Source organism: Myodes glareolus, chromosome 17 (assembly GCF_982192425.1).
Source record: "Myodes glareolus chromosome 17, mMyoGla1.1, whole genome shotgun sequence".
In the NCBI taxonomy this organism is placed as follows: Eukaryota; Metazoa; Chordata; class Mammalia; order Rodentia; family Cricetidae; genus Myodes; species Myodes glareolus.
Window position 1 is genome coordinate 66397509 of NC_142042.1, and position 14571 is coordinate 66412079.

General features: G+C 49.0%; 1 protein-coding gene across 2 annotated transcripts in view; it reads right to left on the minus strand.

Moving 5' to 3' along the window:
- The window catches only part of Kcnn3 (potassium calcium-activated channel subfamily N member 3), a 143169-nt gene that overhangs the window by 42663 nt on the left and 85935 nt on the right, over positions 1 to 14571 (minus strand). The gene's annotated exons all lie outside the window — the stretch shown is intronic.

The following is a 14571-nucleotide window of genomic DNA, read 5'->3' on the forward strand; positions in this document are numbered from 1 at the left end:
ACAGGCTGAGAACTGTGGCTTTGACCTAAGAGCTTAGGACTGTGTCCTTAGATTGACACCGCACCTCCCTCTCTGGCACTGAAGGAGAGAGGTCCAGACCCTCGTCCTGATTCGCAGCAATCAGCGGCTTCTTGTTCTCTGGTACTCCTGAAAGCTGCTCATACCGGTCCTCCTGTCTAGAGACCCCGAGGAGCTGAGGCCATCACCTCCTTTAGACGGCTTTCCCTCTGAGCTTGTCAACTCTTTACCTCTCAACCCCAGGCTCTGGTACTTTGCCCAGCTTCTCAGCTATGTGAGTTTGAAATGAACCGGGTTTTAGAAGACGTGACATCTCAAGCTTGTCTCATTTCATTCCTCTATGGGCCTCTACTGTCTTTGGTTTTCATTCAGCTCCGCCCACCCAGGGCCCCTGTCCCTGTCTCCTGGCTGAGCCTTTCTTGATACCTGCCATCAGTCACAGGGCACGACGTGTAGGCAAAGGGCTTTCTGAGGGCTGAGTTCTCACACACAGAGGCAAAAACAAAAGTAGTGGAGATTCTTGCAAAATATTTCCTCTATGAGCTTAGAAATATTCTATTTCTCATCTCGTTTTATTTCTGAAACTATCTCCCTGAGGGCTGGATTGTCGCTTTATTCTAAGATCTAGAAGTCTCTCCTTGAGGTAGGCAGGGCTGGATTGTCGCTTTATTCTAAGAAGGAGCCACCATTGTCATCATCTGTCAAGGGCCAGCTGGAGCCCTGTGTGCCCAAACTGTACGCACTCTCTGATATATAAGATGAACACCCGTCCTCTTTCATTTCCTGATAGGAAATTTAGCTCCACTAGATCAGGGCATGTGTACAAAATAAAGTATTTGTTTGAGGGTGGCGGTGCATGTCTGTCATCTCAACACTCAGGATGCTGAGGCTGGAGGACCAGGAGTTTGAGAATAGTCTGAGCTACATAGAAAGTTTAAGGCCAGCTTGAGCTACAGGGTAAGACTTGGTCTAAAAAAAAATAATAACAAAAACCTAGGGCTAGAGATAAGCCAGGTAAAGCACTTGCCTAGCACATGCGAGGCCCTGAGTTCAGTCTCTGTCACCTCCCCAAAAGTAAACGAATAAAGCATCAACTGAATGGCTAAGCTAAGTGGAAGCTTGCATTTGCCCAAGTTCACAGCCCTGTGCTTAGCCATGTGATGCCTCCCAGGAAACAAAGGCCCAGGAAAGCGGGGTGGCGAGGTCGCTGGGGACTTCCCCCTTTCTGGTTTCTGGGTCTGGATCTCTAGGAAAAGAACTCTTGTAATTAAGAGCTAGGGTTGCCGGTTCAGTGGCATGGGTTATGTACAGCCCCAGGAAACGGCTTCCACAAAGACTCCAATGGTGCCCCCTGGGGGGGAGCAACTGCAGAGACGCTGGTTCTGGATGGAGGGAAGAAGGGGGTTTCTCCTCAGAGAATGAAAGGCAGGCAATTTCTCAACTAGACAGGGTTAGTGTGGGAGGGAGGTGGGGATCACTCTGTGGCCAAGAACAAATAGAAACAGAGGGAGAGATGCCCTGAAAAGGGCTCCTTACTCATTTACCCCAGGAAAAAGCATGATGAGAGCTCTGGGTGGGAAGACTCCCCTGAAATTGGGAAGTGGGGTGCTGAGGAGGAACCCTGGAGGCTGGGGGGGGGGATTTTAGCTGACTGAGTTTGCAGCCATTAGAAAGCCATGAGGAGAGGTCATTGCAGAGGCCTCTGGGCCAGGTCAAGGACAGAGCTTTGTTGTCTTCTAAAGACAAGGCATGGGGCTCCCTGTCCACAGTGTCTCCTAAAAGGGTGACCAGTACAGGAGGTAAAAGGTAGGTTCTCAGGTATCTCAGGCTAGACCAGGTATCTCAGGCTAGGTCAGGTAGTTCAGGTAGCACAGATCCACTCTTCCCACTGCCAACTATCTGAAACTTTAGCTGGCATGATTAACTGGAAGGTTCTAGAACACAATGTGACACTTAGTGCTTGTGAATAGAAGGATGGAGACAGTCAACCACACCCAACTCTTCCCCTCAAAAAGAGTTTTCTTGCTGGATGGACTTTTAAGTCCTCAAAGATGGCATGTCCCATGACCCATGAGAGCAGCCTGTGGAAGCAGTGCGCCTTGCTGGGGCTCAGGCCACAGCTTCCCCCCCCTGAACCACATGGGGTAAAGACTGCCACCATTAAAATTACCTTTTCCTGCCTCTTGAACTGAGAGCTGCTTGCTGGAGAAAAATGAGGGACAAGACAAAGACGAGATGACCCATGGAGATTTCTGTCAGCTGCAGGGCCTGGAGATAAGGTGTGAAATCTGTCCTCATGGTACCTACCACTCGGGGCCTCCTGTTCTCATCTAGATGAAGGCCAGTCTGTGGCTGTGATCTTTGGAGCATGGGCTGGCTTTCTGGCAGCCCACACTGCCAGGGCAGATCGGGCAGTGAGCATCTGCAGTGCCCTTGGCCCTCAAAAGCCATCTTTGAGAAGATGGATTCATGGGAGCCTTGTCTTGAATCAGCTCATGATACCACTCAGGCGTAGTAGCTTGGTGGCAGGTGCCTTTCTCACTGAGCCATCTCCCTGGTCCCTGTTGCATTTTGAAATCACACTCTGTCTCCTTCCTTTTCTCCCCTCCCACTTCCAGGGCACCTGCAGCTGGGTTGGCTACACACACAGAAGCCAGGAGGCCTACGGCATCTTGGGAAACAAGACAAAGCCAGAGGCCAACTCAGGTGGGAACCTTCAAGCTGGCCTTTAGACACCACTGCAGGAGCCTCCCAAGTCAGGAAGTGAATTCCAAGAACACTGATGGCTTCCAAGCCAGGACTGTGACACTGATCGTTGCCTGGGATCCATGAGAGGACAGGAAAGGGCTCTGGCAGCCAAGCCACGGGAGAGCAGGAATGACCTCCCTGAGAATTACGCGTCTGTCTGTCATCTATCTGTTCCCCTCCTTTCCCTCCTCTTCATCACCCCAGAGAGGCTGCAGGATTCCATGGTCCCAGTGTTCCTGGCCCCAGCGATTTTAGAGGAAGCAGTCACACAGAAAAAGATGCTTGTAACATGTTGCTAGGCAACAAAAATGTTGCCTGAAAACTACAGCCCACCTCTGACACTTCACAGGACTGGAGACCCTCAGATGTGAGCACTGAGGCCAGGAATAAAGGGGGTGCAAAGGCAGGAAGATGCTGGAACTGGGGAACCCCGGGGGAAGGGGAATGAGCCTGGCAGGTGTGCAGAGCCCAGCAGCAGGCAGATGGAGGCTCCATACTGAGGGGCCTCACCAGAAGCGAGCTGGGTGGTAGTTCCTCATAGCCTCCTCTGTCTGGTTCCTGTCCTGTCTGCTCTAGCTGGGAATAAAGTCTCGTTTAGGAAGACGATGGTAATGACTGACAAGTGACCTTTTGTAAAACACCCTTTAAGCAATAGCCTGATTTTCCGCTGGCTTTTAAAGAATCAGAATTATATTCCAAAGCAAAGATGGCCTCAGCCCTCATCCATAGCAGACATCCATTTGTTTGTTGGCCTAGGTACTCTGGGCTCTGTGATTCTGGACCAGAGCAACACACAAGATAGCCGTGCCTGGCTGCTCAGGGGACCTGGGCCAGGTCAGAACCTGCCTTATGCACCTCCCCAGGCCTCCACATTTCTAAAGAGGGAGGGTGACTCTGCCCGCCACCCTTCACAGAGTGCAGGAAATAACAAAGAAAGCAGAGGACCAAGGGATAGGGGAGCATCCACTGTCCACAGAGCCACCCCAGCTCCTGTGAGGGCAGTGTCCTGGCAGACCTGGTGAGATGATTGCCAATCAGAGGCAACTGCATAGCAACTTCAGCCATGATGGGAGGGGCCCCAAATCAGTGGAGGTGACCCACAGTGATCACCGTGACAAGCCAGTGTCAGCAGTGCCTGCAGCCAGCCTGGGCAAGCACTGGCTTTTTCTCCTCCTCAGACTTCCAGGTCTGGCTGGGTCCCAGCACCCTGCCTGTAGCAGACTTTGACAACCTGGTCCCGTAGTGACAGGTTGATAGTCACAGGAGACTCTAGTCTAAGTCTGAAATAACGGACAACCTCAAGGTAAGTCTACTCCCTACATAAGATCCATGATTTAAATTATAGACGAGAGCAAAACACATTAAGAATGCTGCTCAGGCTAACTATGTCTATGAAGTTTGATAAAATAGTAATTAAAAGCTACTAACCAGTCAGCCACAACGATTATTTAACTCTGAAAATTTGACAATATAGGTGTCGATGGGGCTCGTTCTGGTTTGTATTTTCTCAGAAAAAGCCCATCCAATCCCTCTCCCCCTCCCCAAAGAACAGTGGGCATTTCCATCTGTGCCTCCTTATGGGAAGTGGGTCTCCTCTGAAAGTCACTGTTGCTGTTTTTTGTAAATCACACCAATCATAATTTTTTTGAGACACCAGACAGCATGCCCTCAAGAAATTGTAAACTAGGCAGTTGGCTCGCACTGCAAGACGAGCCTAATCCATTCCTCATGTTATGCTGTCTCTGCAGCTCTCTCCTCCCCAGCACAACCTGTTCACACCCAGCCAGCCCTGCAGCAGTACCGGTGGCCCCAGGTCTCAGATCCACTCCCGGAGCCCCCACATCCTTATCCACAGCTGGGACTCCCCTGTTCCCATCTTGCCTGCACACTTCGTGGGACAAAAGAAGTGGAAAAGCTCATGGCTGTTTTGGGGTCTTCCATTTCTTGAATCACCTAGAGAGTACACAGGGCTTGCTCAACTCCAGTTTGCAGATCAGAAACATGGGGTTAGTGAAGGAAGGCCCAGGGCTGAACAAGAGCCGGCCACAGTCACTGAACTGAGGGTCACGCCCTGCGAGGCAATGGGCCCAGGCTTTCTTCTCTCCTCCAACCCTCCCTCCTTTTCTCTTCTCATTGTCTTTCTCTGTTCCTGTCGTTTCTCTTCTCTTTCTTCTATTTCCTCCCCTTCCTGCCTTCTCCGTGTGAGTATGTGCATGTGCGTGTGTGCGTGCATGTGTGTACATGTATGTGTTGTGTGTGTTCATACATGTATATGTGTACATATGTGTGTGTGCGTTGTGTGTGCATGTGTGTACATGACATAGCACATTTGAAGAATTTGAGGACAACTCTCTGGAGTTGGTTTCTAGTTCTTTTCCTTTTACCACGCAGGCATCAGGCTTGATGGCCCAGACCGCATGGGTACAGCATACAGGCCGGTGTCACCAAGGCAGCTTGGGCCCAGGCTGTCTCACTCCAGTGAGATGCATTTCACTGTGAGCAATAAAGCTTCCATGGAGAGATGTGAGGGGCACTGCAGCCACTGTGAGAACTCAGCTAGTTTATCGTGGGTTACTGGACTTGGGCAGTGGAAGCGGGCAGATTCTAAATGAAGGACTATGAATTAATCTTCTGTCGGGAACATCGAAGGTTTTTCAAAGGGGGTGGAGTGTAGCAGAACTAGAAGCTTCTGCAGACGGGAAAACAACAGGGGTGGTCGGTGCCGGCAGGTACAGAGAAAGGTGATTTGAAGGGAAATACAGACAAGAACCACAGAGCTGGAAACCCTTTGTGGAAGGCTGGGTGGGGTAGGCATGGGCACAGGGTAATTAATGATGTTGGCCTTGGAGACAACTGTGGCCCAGTAGCCCATCTTCGCAAACCTAGGCGTGATTCTGAACATAAGTGGAAACGACCCTGTTTCCCCAGTTCCAGGAGATGCAGGGCACAGTGGGGTCTCAAGCACCAACAAAGCAACCAAGGGTTAAGCTATGAAGGTTGGTAGGAGGCAGGTTTCGGGTCTGGACTAACAGCCGCTGAGGGGTGGATTTCTGATCTCGGAAGCTCATCCCTTCCCCTGTCTTCCTTCCATCCAAGGACTCCCCACCTAGGAAACTGTGAGCAGAGCCTTCTGTTCTCCGCACACCAGAAAGTCCTTGAGCGTCCATTACAGGAGGAAAGCCACTTCTTGACTGGGGCTGGATACTCTCCTGGCAGAGTGGGAGGGGATCATTCACAGCGGGGCCAGGGGGGCCTACAACCCTTCTTCTCCAGTGTCCCCAAAGCAGACAGCCTGAGGGACAAAACGTCATTGCTAAAGACAGTGGAGGGAAACCCAGCTGTAGGGCCTCAGGCTGGAGGAGCTGGGATGGTGTGTTGGGAAAAGGGCCGCTTCCCCGAACACTGCTGGGGGAGGGGGAGCCTGTACAGCGCTCAGTGTTGTCCTTGTTAGGAAACCTTCCTGGTTCCCATTTCTAGACTCTTCTAAGAGATGCTACCCGTTAATTGCAATGCAATTTATAATTAATGTGTACTTAACATTAATAAAAATATGAAGAAAATAACAACAAATAAACAATTTTGCTGTTTAAGTGTCAACGATGAGAAACATACTGTGTAGAGAAAAGGAAAACCAGGAAAAACTGTGAGTCAGAAATGACAGAGAGAAAAATTCAGCTGTGGAAAAGTGAGGATGGGGAGACACCAGACAGACATTTGAGATCGGAACTCTACTGACACGCGAGTCGGGCCCTGGGACTGGTGGCCCAGTGCTGAAGCCACCCCTGCTGCAGCCCACACTGATCCTGGGCATGGCAGCGCCCTGGAAGGGCCACTCTGCTCCAGGCTCAGGGGAGATTGGGTGCAGCCTGCCCTGCGGCCAGACAGGTGCAGGAACAGCGTTCTCCCGCAGCCGCCACAGCTCAGCTGTGGCCATGGAGGAGTCGAGGAACCACCCGCCATGTATTTCCCACCCTCCTTGCGAGAACATGTCCCCTCTTTCTATGATTTCCAAATGCACCCTCACTTGCAGCATTCCCACGCCTTCCCACCAAGGACGGTGCCAGGCAGCATCCCCGGGACCCACCCACCCACGCAAGCCCACAAGCCCAGGTCACAGCCATTCCAAGGAGGCTCCAGCGAGATGACCCATTAGGCTCTTGTTATCCTGCCTTTTTCTAAGGCCATTGACTGCTAGGTAGGAAGCCGAACCTTCAAGAAGGAAGGTCGATGGCACTCTTCAAGGGAAGGTCTCATCTGGTTGCCCATCCCCCATACTTCCTGCCTGGCTTCTCGTCAATCCGTGTTTTATTAAACCAATACAAGTGGCAAATCTTTACAATATACAAGAGCGTTATGTACAGCACGCGATCCTCATACTGTGGGGGTGTATTTTGCCTGCATGTATGTCTATGCGCCACTCATATGCCTAGCGCCTATAGAGGCCAAAAGGGGGCGCCAGATTCCTTGGAACTGGAATTACAAATGCCTGTGAGCCAACATGTGGTTACTGGAAATTGAACTCAGGTCCTCTAGAAGAGTAGTCAGTGTTTTTAACCACTAAGCCATCTCTCTAGGCCGAGTTTATATATTTTTTTTTTAAAGAAGAGAAATCTTAACTTGTATTTACAGTGGAGTCAAATATGCCTCCTCCGCTTTACGGCTCTTCTCTTCTGAGCTGTTCTGTCTAACATTTCTTTTCACCCCAGGATTGATGAAATATTCACTTTGATTTCTGGCTCCTGTTCCCATTTCTTCTCTATCTGACTCTTTAATCTACCTGGAATTTATTTTGGCGGCTGGTGAGAGGTGGTGTGCCAATTTGATATTTCATCCAAGCTTCCAATTTCCCCATGAACGTTTATAGAATAATCTATTGCCTCCTAATTGGTTTTCTTTCTCCATGATTGGGTTTCCACACTAGGATATATTTCAGGGTTTTCCATTACGTCTCATTGATCTGCCATTACTGGTTCTTTAGTAATGAGTAATGCCCAAGGCACTTAATTATTCTTTGTTTTATAGTACATTTTACTATCCATAGAGAAAGTTCCCTCTCTGGGCTTCTCTGGTAAGAGTTAAGCTGTTTTCCCTTATCATTAAAATGTTCTGTGAATCACTCACTGTTTTTCCCTAAACTTTCTAATTTTGTTTTCTGATACAGCAAAAATTGATTAAATTTGGTAACTTTCAGATTTGTAAATCCTGTTTTTACAATTTATTAGTTCCTGTTTCTTCATTATAAATTTAATCTGCTTTCTAGCTAAGGCTTTTTATTTTTGTTTTTCGAGACAGTGTTTCTCTGGCTGTCCTGGAATTCGTTCTGTAGACTAGACTGGCTTCAAACTCACAGACATCCTCCTGCCTCTGCCTCCCAAGTGTTGGGATTAGAGGTGAGCATCACCACTGCCAAGCTTGTTTCATTCTTCTAATAAGTATAATCTCTTTTCCTTCTTTATCTTTTTTTCTTGGCTTTTTGAGACAGGATCTTGGTATATAGCCCTAGTACTCAACATGTAACCCAGGCTGGTAAAAAACTAAAAGTAATCCTCCTGCCTCTACCTCCTGAAGCATATACATAGAGTGCCACAATACCTGGTTTCATTCTTCACTTTTTTAAAAAAAAGTATTTATTTTTATTTAAATGTTTGGGTGTTTGGCCTGTGTGTACGTCAGTGCACCATATATATGCTTATTCCCACAGAGGCCAGAAGAGGGGTTCAGACCCCCTGGAACTAGAGTTATAGGTGGTTGTGAGCTGCCGTGTGGGTGAGATTTGAACCTGGGATTCTGGAAGAGCAGCCAGAGCTCATAACCACAGAGCCATCTCTCCAATCTCCTTCACATTTTAGCAATGAAGATTATAAAGAGTACTTTATCTGAGTTCTCCATCAAAACCTTTAGTACTTCAGGTTTCCTTTCTTATTCTGTATATGTGCATAATGTGTACATATGAGTGTGCACGTTTGGGTGTGGGTGCATGTGTGTGTGTGTTGCATGGGTGTGGGTGCATGTGGGGGGTGTATGTATGGGGGGGTGCATGTGTGTGGGTGTGGGTGCATGTGTGTGTGTGTGTGTGTGTGTGTGTGTGTGTGATGCATGTGTGTGGGTATGGGTGCATGTGTGTGTGGGTGCATGTGTGTAGGGGTGCATGTGTGTGGGTGTGGGTGCATGTGTGGGGTGCATGTGTGTGTGGGTGAAATACATGTGTATATATGGAGGCTCAAACTTGATGTTGAATGCCTTCCTCAGTCCATCTCCACCTTATATATTGAGGCAGGTGTCTCAGTAAACCCAGACTTGCGATTTTGGCTAGTCTGGCTGGCCAGCTTGCTGGGGAGATTCTATCTCTACTTCCTGAGCAATGAGATCACAGGTGGCTACCGCACCCACTGGGCTCTATGTGGGCTCTGGGGACCCAAAGCTGATCCCCAGTGGCATCACCAAACCATCTCCCCAGCCCCAGATTCCCACTCTCGACTTCCCAGAACAAAAGTGCACTCTGCTCCGGCAGTTTCATTAGTGCCGGTTTCTTTCGTTTCTGTGTATGAGTGTTTTACTTACATCATGTCTGTGTACTTGTGGGTCTGGTGCCTGGGAATCTGGGGTCTGGAGTACTGGGAATTGAACTCTGGTCCTCTGGAAGAGCAGCCAGTGCTCTTGATGAGCCATCTCTCCAGCCCCCTTTCATCTAAAATGTTAAGCAGTTCCTTTGAACCACACAGCAGTTTATGCGGTGAAGTCAGCCTGGCCCCACTGCCCTCTACTTCGCATTTACATAATAACTCTTGGCTCTTACTTTTTTTCTGGGTTCCTTTGCTTTAGCTTCCTCTTCTTAAAATAGCATAAAAATAACTATCGCTTTGAAATCTCATCAAAGTAAGGGACACTGTCTTTTAATTGAGGAGGCAAACACAACTATTGTTGATCATTATAAATTTTAGATCATTATAAATCTGGTTTTCTGTCGTCTGGTTTTGTATTTTCTGTCCTTACATTTTCCAGTCCCAAGTCCTTGTTTCTTCTGTCTTAGCTTACTGGGACAAGATGTATGGAAAGTACATGTTGCTTAACTTCCTCATGCCTCAGCTTCATCCTGTGTGGAACCGGGATGTCACACAAACAGGTGAGGTACCAACTTAGGGTGTGTGACTCACAGCTGATGCTACTGCTTTCCTTATTGTATGGTTTTAAAGTCCTACTTGTGGGAGCCAGAGCGATTTCTCTCGGTGGTCACAGCACACTGGCTGCTCTTCCAGAGGACCAGGTTTGACTCCCGGCACCCACAAGGCAGCTCACAACTGTCTGTGACTCCAGTTCCAGTGGAACTTGATGCTCTCTTCCGGCATCTATGGGCACTGCACAGACACACGTGCAGGCAAAACACCCACGCATAAAAATAAATCTTTATTTTTAAATCCTACTTGTGGTAACCTAAAGGTTTAGATTATGTTTTCGACTACATTTGCAATGTGTCATCCTATAGACAAGCTTTCTTCACGTCAAAGCCACTGTCATGGCCCCTCTGTTCCCTGCTGCTCCTGCCTCAGAGCAGGAGTATAGGTTGGTCCCTCCTCCTTCTCCTCCTCTTCTACAGTTCTGGGGATCAACTGAGGGCCTCGTGCATGCCAGGCAAGTGTTTTCCCTGAGCTGTAACCCTAACCCCAGAATGGCCTGGTTCTCTCTGACTCTGCAGGTCAGATCTCTAGAAACAAACTCTTCATTAGAATATCTGTAAGAAAGAAATAAAATTTACACAGTCAAGATCAAACACCTGCTAACAGGCCAGAGACAGTCTGCATATAGACTGAAGCCTCAGAGCAGAAGAATCCAAAATTGTCCAGCCATTCAAGATGATGGGAGGGTTTACTTGCAAAGCAAGATGCAGCCCATGTTTGTCAGTGCCATGGAGGCCTTTCTGCTTCTTCCAAGGAGACAAACACACACGTGTGGGCAGCCAGAGCGCGGCTCAGGGTGTACAGGGAAAGCCGACTTCCCCAGCCTGCTGCACTGGGACCAGGGGCCTCCACTGTTCCCTTTCTACCGCTGCTTGGCATTTGACAGTGTTTAATGAGGAGGTTCCTGGGGTGGCCCTGGGAGGCCTGTGGGAGGTGGGCATGCAGCCAAGAGAATCCTGGAGAATGCTGAGTGCTGCCACTGTCAGGGCTCAAAGGCAGTGATGTCATGCATCTCTGGGGTCCCTGGAAAACAAGCTCATGTTGCCAGTGCCCTCCTGGCAACCAGGTGTTGCTCTCCCAACACAGGGCTCCTCTGTACCATTATTAACTCCTGTCTGTCCTTGGCAGGAGATGTAAAAACATTTATTGTCCCATAAAAACCAACCCCAGATAGGAGAAATGATTTCAAAAATGCATCTTGCTGAAGAGGGATTTCCATAGCAACTTCAAAAGCGTGCGCATACAGCTAGAATCGAGTGTAGCTGACAGAAGCCACCTGGACCCTATGCAGAGCCTGGCCTGGGTGGCAGCGGTCAGAGCAGGTTCTAGAACCCATCATGGTGTTTAATGCCCGTGGAAAGTCATTTACCTTCTCTAACTGCAAAGGTGACAGAGTCACCACCAGGTCAAGCTGAGAGAGAACAAGGTCATCTTTGCCGAATTCCTCTCCTACCCTGGTCCAGCTCTCCAGTACCCCAGTGCAGCCCCTGTCTCAGTGTCTCAGCCAGTCATGCTTGGGATTCGACCTTGGGAAGCACAGGGTTACCCACAGCTCTGAAAAAAACTAGCTGGCCATTGTAAGAGAGTTTTGTCTGATTACTTGGTCTGTGTGTGCTTTCATGGCCCTATAGGTCAGATTCTGGGCAAGAGCCAAAGACCATGAGATTTGGGGACAGAAAGTTGGGGATGGGGCTGCTCTCTGGATCAACACAGAAAGCGTGGTACAGACTAGGTGTGGTGCAATGGTAACAGAAACCTCAGGGACCTCTAGATGGCCCTAGAGAGTTAGACTCCAGGAGGCAAAAGGCTCTTCAAACTCCCTGTCAGTGGGTGGGTTCCTGCCACCTCTGGGTAAGGGATGTGACCCTGAATCAGGCAGCTCTCCCGAGAGGCGCCACAATCCCAGGTGAAGGCAATGAGTGCCCCAATCAACATAGGGTGGAGCAGGTGCACGCTAATACCCATTGCACACACACATGCACATCCACAGTTGCACAGACATCGTACATGCATGTGTACACATGTATACACACACATGAAGACATCATTGAACGTGAAGTCAACCCTGGACGCAGCATGGCAGAGGTATCACGGACACAGAGGAGACCAGACAGCAAGTCTGGCACTTTTGTGTCACCACGGTGGCCTTCAGACCTCAGACTGGGGACATGGCTAGCACAGTCTGGGGCACAATGTCCCGTCCTTGTGGAATCCGCTGGGGTTGACAAGATAAATGTGAAGTTTAGGGTAGAAATTAGCCTTGCATTCTGGCTGCGCACTTGGGAGCCCTGTGACTGCAAACCAGTTACTTCCCAGCAGCCGACTCCAGCGTGAGGACAGTCAGGGTTCCTTGCGTCTGCTGTTAGGTTAATCAGGAACGGCATGGAGTGTGAACTATAGAGCCAGCAGCGTGAGAAGCAGGAGCCGGGGCACTGTCCCTGAGCTCAGCACTAACCCATCCCGAAGCCTGTGTCCTTAGAGGCCAGGCTATGGGAGGGTCTGGCTGGCTCTGCTTCCTGATCTGCAGCTGGGCCTCTTGAGCCATGTCTGCATAGAAAGCAGCTGGGGATTCTGTAGCAGCACAGGCTAGCCTAGCTTAACAAGAGCTAATCTTGTTTAACCTGGGCTAACCCAGGCTAACCCAGCCTCATATATCTTGATGCAAGCTAACCTGGTCTAACCAGACTAACCCAATCTGGACCTGGAAGCTTTGGAGGGTATTAAACATCAACTGTGATGCAAAGACTTCTGAAAACGAGGGTGTCCACAATGTGATTATTCTCCAGAAACAAATAAATAACTTGTTAAACTTGTGACAGTTTCAATAAACAAAGTGGTTGTATGTTCAGGCTGTCTGTTCAACTGAAATACATGCTAGACAAGGGACAAACATGGAAAACCTCGAGTGTCCCAAAAGGCTATACAGATTCAGTTACCACTGTTGGAAATCTTGGCTTCTGATGATTAGGAAGGAAAACAGGGTAAGTATCAGCGGGGATTTGGTACGAGTCTGTCTATTCTGGTTATAAAAAAAGGTAACCACAAAGTTCCTGAGTTACTTGGGGATTCTACAATGCATGTCATTAATTGATTGCCATTGCATGGCAAGATACAGTTCGCAAGGGTCGCCTTGCTGGACTCGAACAATAAATCCTATAAAGGAGTCTCATTAACCTTCATTCCTTATTGAAGCCCAGGGAGGCGGAGTGGCTGGTACTCCTCAGCAGAGAGTCTCATAAGGCAGCCAGCATGGTGTCACACACCTGTCATCCCAGCGTGAGGAAGCAGGAGGAGGGGATGTGGAAACAGTACAGAGGGATCCCAAGTTCAAGGCCAGTCTGGACCACCCTGTCTCAAATAAACAGTCAACAGTCCCATGAGGAGTTTCTTTCTCTGGTGTAGGGAACATATTTGCCAGAGAACGTTCCCGAGGAACTGTTTAGTGTGGATCCCTTCTTGGAGAAGAGTTCGGCTGCTGAGCTGTGGTAGGGCTCTAGACAGTCAGCTGGTGTGGTTTGGGGCTCTCTGTCAGAGGCCCCCAATACTGATAGTCACAGCTTGGTCCTCATTCTAAGGACTGTGTTCTGGGCAGCACAGTGCTTCTGTCTGGAATCTGAAAGTCACAGAGAACACCCCAAAGCCAGTTGGAAACTTAGTGGCTCCTGTGTGAGATCTATTCTAGCCATCTCTCCACAGGATTCTATCTGCTCGGATCCGGGCACACGGAAGATCTGACAGACAAACTGGATTCTGCCTTGTTTTATATCTGCTCGGATCCGGGCACACGGAAGGTCTGACAGACAAACTGGAAGCACTGATGTGTTAGGGGCAGCTACCGGGGTCTGTGTAAGCCACACAGATTTTCTCTGGGCCTCCCACACAGAGAAGCTCTCTACCCCTGGAGCATGGCTTTATCTATTTCATTTCAAGTGACTCTTACTTTAAAATGAGGAAACTTCAGCTTCTCGGGCAGACTCCAGAGGCCTTGCCTCGATTTGGACTCTCCATGTGAAATAAGATTAGAATGAACTATGGTGTCAACTTGAAAAAGGCAGGTGTCACCAACTGGGCCTGAGGAGTGGAGGAGGGCGACAGAGGTCCTATTGGTCCTAGTGGGGAGCCACAAGGGTGGCTCTTCTGAGAACTGGTTGGTCATTACAGAGCCCGTGATCTCAGGCCACAGGTCCTTGGCGCCCCTCATTGGTTTTCTGAATCACCGGATCCCTATAATCTTTGCCAAATCTATTTCACTGAAACATGGTTCTCCAGCTCTAAAGTCCACATGAATCATGATGAGAGGCTCTAGAACATCATTGCTGAGTCAATAACTCTGGGGCGAAGGCCCTGGATTCTAACAAGTCCCCCAATGATGCTGATACTGAAGCAAAATGAACAGGCTTCATTACTGCAGGACTTATGGGAGCACTTTAAACAACAGCAACAATGTTCATCTCCAAGGGGAGAGCAGACAGAAACCTGTAGATTGATAAATACAGAATAGGGGCTAAGACACAACCAGAAGGCTATAACACACTGCTCTAAAGAAGGAACAGAAGTTAGTTCTGTGTATTTTTCCAGTTTACCTGGGCTCCAATGTTCAACATTCTAGACCAGCTCTACCTTCTTCTCA